The sequence below is a fragment of the Mus caroli genome, chromosome 16 (genome assembly GCF_900094665.2).
Source record: "Mus caroli chromosome 16, CAROLI_EIJ_v1.1, whole genome shotgun sequence".
NCBI classification, from domain to species: domain Eukaryota; kingdom Metazoa; phylum Chordata; class Mammalia; order Rodentia; family Muridae; genus Mus; species Mus caroli.
Genome location: NC_034585.1, coordinates 56496825 through 56505068, shown reverse-complemented (window position 1 = coordinate 56505068; position 8244 = coordinate 56496825). Strand labels below are relative to the sequence as shown.

The window sequence follows — 8244 nt, the reverse complement described above, 5'->3', positions numbered from 1 at the left end:
CCCAAAACCTTCAGCTCCACCTTCCCCTTTTTCTCTGCCCAACACTGGCTCTAGCCTTTATTTTTAAATTAAGATGGGAAGCAGGTTTACAGGAAATCACCTGAGTGCTGACTCATTCCTTGTTCACAACCCCTCACCGGAGTACAGAATTAACATCAAATACAATTAGCCCCAGAACTATCTGCAACAGTTACCTACCTTGTCTTTGACTTAATGCACATACTGTGAATATTAGGAACTCCTGTTAGGAATGTTCCACTAGTTACAACCCAACAAAAGCCTAAGATGCATCAAATAACATGTAAGGCCTATGACAGATCTCTCCATTTGCTGTAACCAACCTGCCTGATGTTTTGTCAGTATGTTAGAACAACGACTTAATTTATAACTTCTATTACTATAAAAATTTCAGGAAGCTATTACTTCATTGGAACATTGTTTTGGAGGTAACTGAATATATGTTCCTGAGACATAGTCACTCATATTTGGCTCCAAAATAAATGATCTCATTCCCTTTAAGATGAGAGGTGTGTGTTTACATCAAGAAAGTCATTTAGGACTGGCATAGTTTATGGAGATATAGTAATGACCAAAGTTATTGTTCTGCAAATACATAAGAAATATTAGAACAAAAGGTGCACAAACAGAAGCTAGGTTTTCATTGAAATTTAATTTCTTAACTCAAATTATAATTGAATGAAAGGAACAAATAGTCATTTGGAAATCAAAACAATAAAACTAGGTGAGATATACAGATTATAACAGTGATTAAACACTTGTGTTGAGCACAATAAAAAGAGATATTTTAAATGGTATTTTTAGATTACTATTTAATTATCACCTGGATATATTAAAAAAGAACTGACATTTGCAGCTATCATTTTTGGGACTGCTTCCCAGGTGGTAAGGAAACATGAAACTTTATTATTTATATTATCTTTTCAAATACTTAAACATTGACTTCTTATATAAGGAACAATGAAAGAGATGGTGCTTAATTCAGCTGTACAAGACAGTCCTTGCGTTGTAAGGCTAGGATTCATGCAAGGACCTGAAGTGTTCCCAAGGAAGAGCTTTACACTGTGTGCCTCCTGAGAGAGAGGAGTTTGGAGGTGGAAAGCAGGGAAGATAACATATAACAAAAGGCTTATCCTGCCAATATCTTATCTTTATTTCAAATAATAATCAGTTACTACCTGAACAGTTTCAAAATGATGTTTTCTTTAAGTTTTTTTTTAAATGTGTGATTTTGAGAATTTTATACACGAGTATTCTATTAATATCATTTTAACTCAGACTTTGTCCTCATGAACTCTCCTGACATCCCACCTACACTCTCAAATCCATGACCATGCCATCTTAAATTACTCCTTGTATGTATGAATAGAATAAGAAATACAGAGATTAATAAATAGGAGCTATTGAAAACTTAATTCCAAAATGTGCAGAATCATCAAGAGATCAAATAATACAAGTAGATAAGATTTATTCAGTATAGTAGAGATTAATCTTTTCTAAACTCTAGTGAGCACAGTAATAGTAAAGGAAGATGTTATTAATATCATACACATATAATAATACACACATATACACATGCATACACACACACAAACATACACACACACACAACCTGTTGATCCAGTTTACTATTTAGAGCTGACTACTGGGGACTGTATAATCTAACAGGAGGCACATCCCTTGAGAAGAATAATTCTTCCTCTCATAGGAGACATTTGTTACCTACAACATTTTAACAAATGGTGTGGTGTTGTGAGATTTCTCCCATTTATGTTGGCATTTTAACTCATGTTCTTTGTGTAGGTCTTGTTTAGATGACTCTATTGCTAGGATATCATGGTTTTTGCCATGTTGAACATTGAATATAAGTTAAAATAATCAAGAGTAGAAATGAGATAAATGATTCAAACATACTTTACTACCAAATAATATATTGTATCAGTCAACATAGTATACTCTATTTATTTCATAATGAAGAAGTTTGATATCTATGAAGAATGCAAAATATTTCACAGTGTGCTATATTCATTTTTTTCAACTGATTTAAGACACATTATCTCTGATTTATAATTTGTTGCTGCAATGGGCAAATGTAACATTTATTAGTAAATTTTATGAACAAAATAGAATTGCTTGTTATAGAAGCATAAAATATGAATATTATGCTCATGAATAAAAAATAATTAATTAAAATGCACTGTTATTCTCAGTATAGTTTGTAGATGTATAAATGAAATAAGGCTAACCACCAAGTGGCATTTTGACAGTATTGGTTAGTGAATACAATCAAATGCAAATACTGCAGCCAAGATCAAACCCTCCTCTGTGTTTGCTTCTTTCTTTGTCATTTTGTCACTGCCAAAAATTCTCAGGTGAATGTAAATGTCTTCGTTCCCAAATAATTCATTTATTTGCCTTCTTCCAAGTTACTGCTTTGTTAGTATGTTGGTAATATGTAAATAACCCCAACAGCCCCACATGTATATTTATTTGAAGTTCCTGGCAATCACTAATTTATTTTATAAGACTACTCCTTCTTAACCAACTACAAACTCCCATCCTAGAACTAGTGTCAGGGACATTACAGAAGTGTTGTCAAGCTTCTCCTTGAGTAGAAAATTCACTTTGAGGGTTTACTTAGAAAAATCAAAGTGGGTATTTAACTTTTTAAAAATATATGCACTGTAAATTAGCAAATAATACATCCCTATCTACTTTTTATTTTTATTTTTAAAGATTTATTTATTTATTATATATAAGTACACTGTAGCTGTCTGGTTTAGAGGCTGAAGACCTAATTCGGTGTGCTTAATTAATGTTTGCCTAAATATAGGAAGCTTCAGGTTCAATCCCTAGTACTATATTAATCAAGTTAGGTGGGGCTGTCTGTAACTGCATATAATGGAACAAAGAGCAGGAATTTTGGCTGTGCAGTGAATGTAAAGCCAGCTTGGGGTTCAAGGTCATATCACCAAATAACAAAAATATGAATGAGGCATTTGGTTCATGCCTGTAATCCCAGCCCTTAAGAGTCAGAGGAAGGGTAGCTGGTAATTGAAGTCCATCCTCAACTACATAGTGAATCTGAGGCCAACCTGGACTACTGGACACTCTATCTCAAGAACAGTGACAAATCAAAAATTAATTTATCATAGTTCTCTAATCTTGTCACAGTGTATCTTTTATCACCCAGTCCTGTCAGCATTCCCTTTGATCTGAAACTTACTGTTTGGAATAGCCGTTTGCAAACAGATAAACTGTTTAAATCAGTTTCTTTGCTATTGGTGAGGAAACACTATCTCCCTAGTGGAACTCATCGCCTCATCTGTTTGATATATCAGCTTGATTTACCAATAACCTATGCCAGAAGAGCTAGCTTGGATTGTGATGCCTGGATAATTTTTACTTTGATTTCCTGAGGCTTTGCATTATATAGTAATGTTTTACTGGATAAGAACTCCACATGTCCTGTGACCTCAACACTGAATTTGAGGTCAGTATATATAAATATTTCTTTATAGACACAAAAGGCTCTTTCTTACAGTTGTCCACATCAAGACTTTTAACAATTCCATTAAGCAAAGTTAAATTCTGCAACCAGGACTTTCTTACTGAACAGATAGCACAGGGAGAAGTTAGTTCATGACACAAGTATTGCTCAATTGAGTTCTAGCCAAGCCCCTTACTGCTGCATGTTATATCCTGTGAAACATATGCAATCTTATTCATATGTAATTTCTTATCTACATTATCCATGAGAACTTTCTTCCATTTAGCAGACTAGGAAGACCTGCTCTTTAGAGCAAATATAGCATACATTACAAGATTTGTTATTAATAAAAATTGTCTTTATTGTCCTTCATGTTTTTATTCTTTGTTTTATTGACCCAAGTTCTTTTAAGTTATGTCACCATACGACTCTCACTAGACTTGTCAGTGGGTCATTTTTAAGGAAAATTATGTGTTGTACATATTAAACATTTTATTTTAGAGCTCAGAGTCTTAGGTTTTCAAATAAAACTCTGTGATACTTTTCTGAGTACCAGAGCAGTTATTGTGCATACAAGACCTATGTTTCTTTCACTAAATTTAGCTTCATTCAAAACATAGCAGGATACCTTTTCTTGTCTCAGAAACCTTTATAATTCTCGCTGGCACTTCCTATATCATGCAGTGCAATGCTAGGTAAATTGCATGCTAGGTAAAAGCTACTGTGGTGTAACACACCACGGGGAGTGGTAGGAAAGGATTGTTAGTGGGAATTCCATGGAGGGCACAGTAGGAAAGTGACACATGAAAACAATATGCTTGTTATTATCAATAGTTAAAACCAAATGGATAGCAAGGGTTCCCATTTAAAAATCAATCAATGGATGCCAGAATATCTTAGTCAGCATGAATCATTGATATTTGCAGAGGGCACTTTTTTTTCTCATTCCAACTCTAGCATGGAATAGGCAAGAAATGGCACCAAATGGGGTTCAGAAAATGACCCAAACTTTAATGCATAACAAGATCATACCACTGCTTTGAAAGATTGCCGAGACAGAAACAAACAAACAAACAAAAAAAGTATATAGGGAAAGAAGACAGTGATTGGCCCAAAGTACATGTATCCATTATTTGATGTTGTGGACACATAATATCTAGGAGATAAAGATATAATTTTCCAATGATCATTTCTCTATATATATCTCTAACAGAAGCTATTACATGGTACAATACAGAGAGACAATCTCCTGTCGTATCTTTATTAATTTTGTTCTGGTGTGGAAGGAAAACATTAGCAGAGTGGAATTGCTCTCAACCTCTTTGGAACCTGGGTCTCATTTGCAGATGTCACTGTTACTTTTCATGGTGACATTCTGAAGACTCATTCATGATTACTTACATGCATTCAATAGTATTCTTTCTTTCTGTGATTTTTGTGGGAATGAACAAAGGTCATGTCAAATGCCAAATGTATGACCCCCCCCCCCCCTGCCTAGCTATAGGAACTGAGCTAATCCCTTCTTCCAAAGCTCTAGGGACTGAGCAGAGGCAATCCAACAGTAGTAGCAGGCTGAACCTGTGACCACCTTTATTCTATTGCACACACCACACTTTTTAATATTGATTTATTTCTTAACTTTCCCTACTAGGATATAATATGCTTAAAAGCAAGGATCATGATTTATTGATATAGATGCAAGTGTATGATGAATGAATTGTTAGCATGCATCCTCACCCAAAATTGAGCAACACTCACTTTACCTTGCATGTGCTTTTTTACTAAGAAAGCTACCTGACCAAACACATGGGTGGGCATAGGTCATTCAGTGTAGGTTAAAGGTTATTTAAGTTTCAGGGAGAGCATAGACTTGTTGATTTCATAATGAAGCAAGGCGGTTTTTTATGGTGCTAGTTCAAGACAGTGAAACTAAACAAAGTAAGTCCTTTCCCCTTACAAGAAAAGATAGATATGCTCTAGCCTCAAATGCATAACTTCATGAATACTTTCTAGATTAATATTTAGACCTCAAAGAAGCCATCAATAATGCCATTATCTGGAGTAAAAACAAGAATATGCAATGAAATGCCAAGATGTTCACAAGCACAGAGGGTTTTATTATATTTTTGTCTTCACATGCATGATGGGAAAAAGAAGTCAGAAAGAATAAGCCAATAATAAGAATAAAAAAGAAACAATAAGAAACAAAATTGAGATTAAACATGTACAGCATTCATTTATTCTGAAACTATAAATATTTACTTACTAAGGACAAGACACTGGGACAGAGGCTGATAGTTATAAACTGAGTGGAGAAATTCCTTGACCTTAGTGCAACTTATGTTCAAGTGGATGACACAATTAAAGTTATAATAATGCAAATCATTAATCATAATGTTGATAATTGCAGGGGACATCCTACCCTTATCTAACAACTCCAACTTGAATACCTTGGGACCTGGTGCAGAAAGGGCACTATGACAGGAAACAGTTTAGAACAATAGACCTGAAATTCTGAAAGACATTAAGGAACACTGAAATAGTCCTTCATGTGATTCTTCCTGTGGAGTATGGAAAGACCAACTACATTTTAATCTTCAACAAATGATTTATAAATGTTGTACAGTCATCATGTAAACCTTATCCAGTGTAAAAATGAAATTAGCCCCTTTCATAGACATAGATTAGCAAAACTATTTGTAAGCAGGAGTGTTTGACAGACCCCAATAACTCAGATGTGGCTTTGGTAGGCTTTTCCTTTTTTTTTTTTTCTGATAAACACAACATGTAATTGGAGTTGGCTTACAGGTTCAGAGGTTCAGTCCATCATCATCAAGGTGGAAGCATGGCAGTATCCAGGCAGGCATGGTGCAGGCAGAGCTGAGAGTTCTACATCTTCATCCAAAGGCTGCTAGTGGAAGACTGACTTTCAGGCCTCTAGGGTGAGAGTATTAAGCCCACACCCACAGTGACACACCTACTCCAACCAGGTCACACCTATTCCAACAAGACCACACCTCAAAATGGTGCCATTCTCTGGTCCAAGAATATACAAACCATGACATTCAACTGGTAGGCTTTTCCTAATGATCACTTACTATTATCACAGTTTTCTTTTAGGAGGCATTGCAAAGACTGGCAGTCAGAAATCACACCATGGTCATTGGGCATGAATCATATCCTTTCTAAATACTGTCATGTCAAACCACATTTTCAAAGATGGTTTGTTTAATATTGGTTTTGTTTTGATTAGAAAACAAATATCATAGATCACTGGTACAAATGAAGATAACTTGAATAAAGAGACATAGAGCAACTTACTGACAGTCTTACTAAAGAACGTGCAATAATATATATGTTAAAAGTTTGTGGTGAGTTCGTAATCTTTTTTACGATGAAATATTCTTATAGAAAGATTAAGATATGAAAATAATGCCACGTAGTGAACATCCTTTGTACCCCTCTCCCTCCAAGTTTGATTGACATGGGTAAGATGCTACAATTAGAGAAGATGGAGAGGTAATACATTCCAGTGTTTTGTAGCATCTGCAACTCCAGTTGCCTGGTTTCAGCTTGAAGTCAGGCCAGGATTAAACTCCCAGAGGTCTTTGCCTTCAATGCACTTAGAGGTTATCTTCAACAGCATCAGCACCATAGTTGTGAGATTTTCATATGGAAGGAAAGGGGAAGTTTTATACATGATTTGTTTTTGTGAGTTATAAAATATACCTCAAAGTGAGTTTTCAAGATCTATTATTGTGGCATTCATTTGTTTTGAATGAATTTCTTTAAATTGTATTTGACATGTACCTAGTTAAGTGCTTGTTTTCAGCTTTTGCATAATGAGCAATATGAGCTATCACAGCTTCAATTTTCCTGTCAAGCAGAGAGTGACAGCTGTGTGATAATATGTAATGCATATTTTCATCTACACATAAATAGAAAGGAAGAAAAAACAGTTACTGGGTGGTCAGGTCACTATCATTTAAATGAATCATTAAAATTATATTTTTCCCTAGAACAAAAATGTAATTGCTTTTCTGCTTAGATGCACACCAAAAAGGCCTTATTTATATTGTTGTAACATATTTCCTCTCAATTGACAACTTTCCCAAGATCCTTTGGATTGTTTTCAGTTTTGTTACTCCTTGCCACTCAGGAAATACTTCTTTGCAAAGCTTCATATGTCTGAATATTTATCCCTGGAGGGAAGAAATGTTCAGAGCATGATATTCTAGGGTTGGTTGTGCACCTCTACATTCATTTGATTGGTAAGGAGAAAATTGAAGATAAGTAGAGTGCCACTCACACACACCCCAGCTAAAGAACAGTTACAGCCCTGGACTAAGGGTCGTAAATGCACTATATTTTAACTGCACAAGAAAGTGGGGAAAACTAACTGTCAATTTATCTTAGTAGGTAAAGATACCTGCCAACATATCTTAAGACCTGTGTTCAGTCTAGGCAATCTACATAGTAGAAGTAGAAAAAAATATATGCTCTTATCTCCACACCACCACTATGTCAGGAATGTGTGTGTATTTACACCCCCATCCAATATATACACAGTCACAAGTAAGAAAGTAAGAAAAGAAAGAAAGAAAGAAAGGAAGAGAGAAAGAGGTGAGAGAGAGAGGGAGAGAGAGAGAAAGAAAGAAAGAAAGAAAGAAAGAAAGAAAGAAAGAAAGAAAGAAAGATGATAGATAGATAGATAGATAGATAGATAGATAGATAGA

At 35.0% G+C, this 8244-nt stretch overlaps 1 protein-coding gene across 2 annotated transcripts in view; it reads left to right on the top strand.

Annotated features, from left to right (window-relative positions):
• The window catches only part of Epha6 (EPH receptor A6), an 882350-nt gene that overhangs the window by 265212 nt on the left and 608894 nt on the right, over positions 1-8244 (top strand). The gene's annotated exons all lie outside the window — the stretch shown is intronic.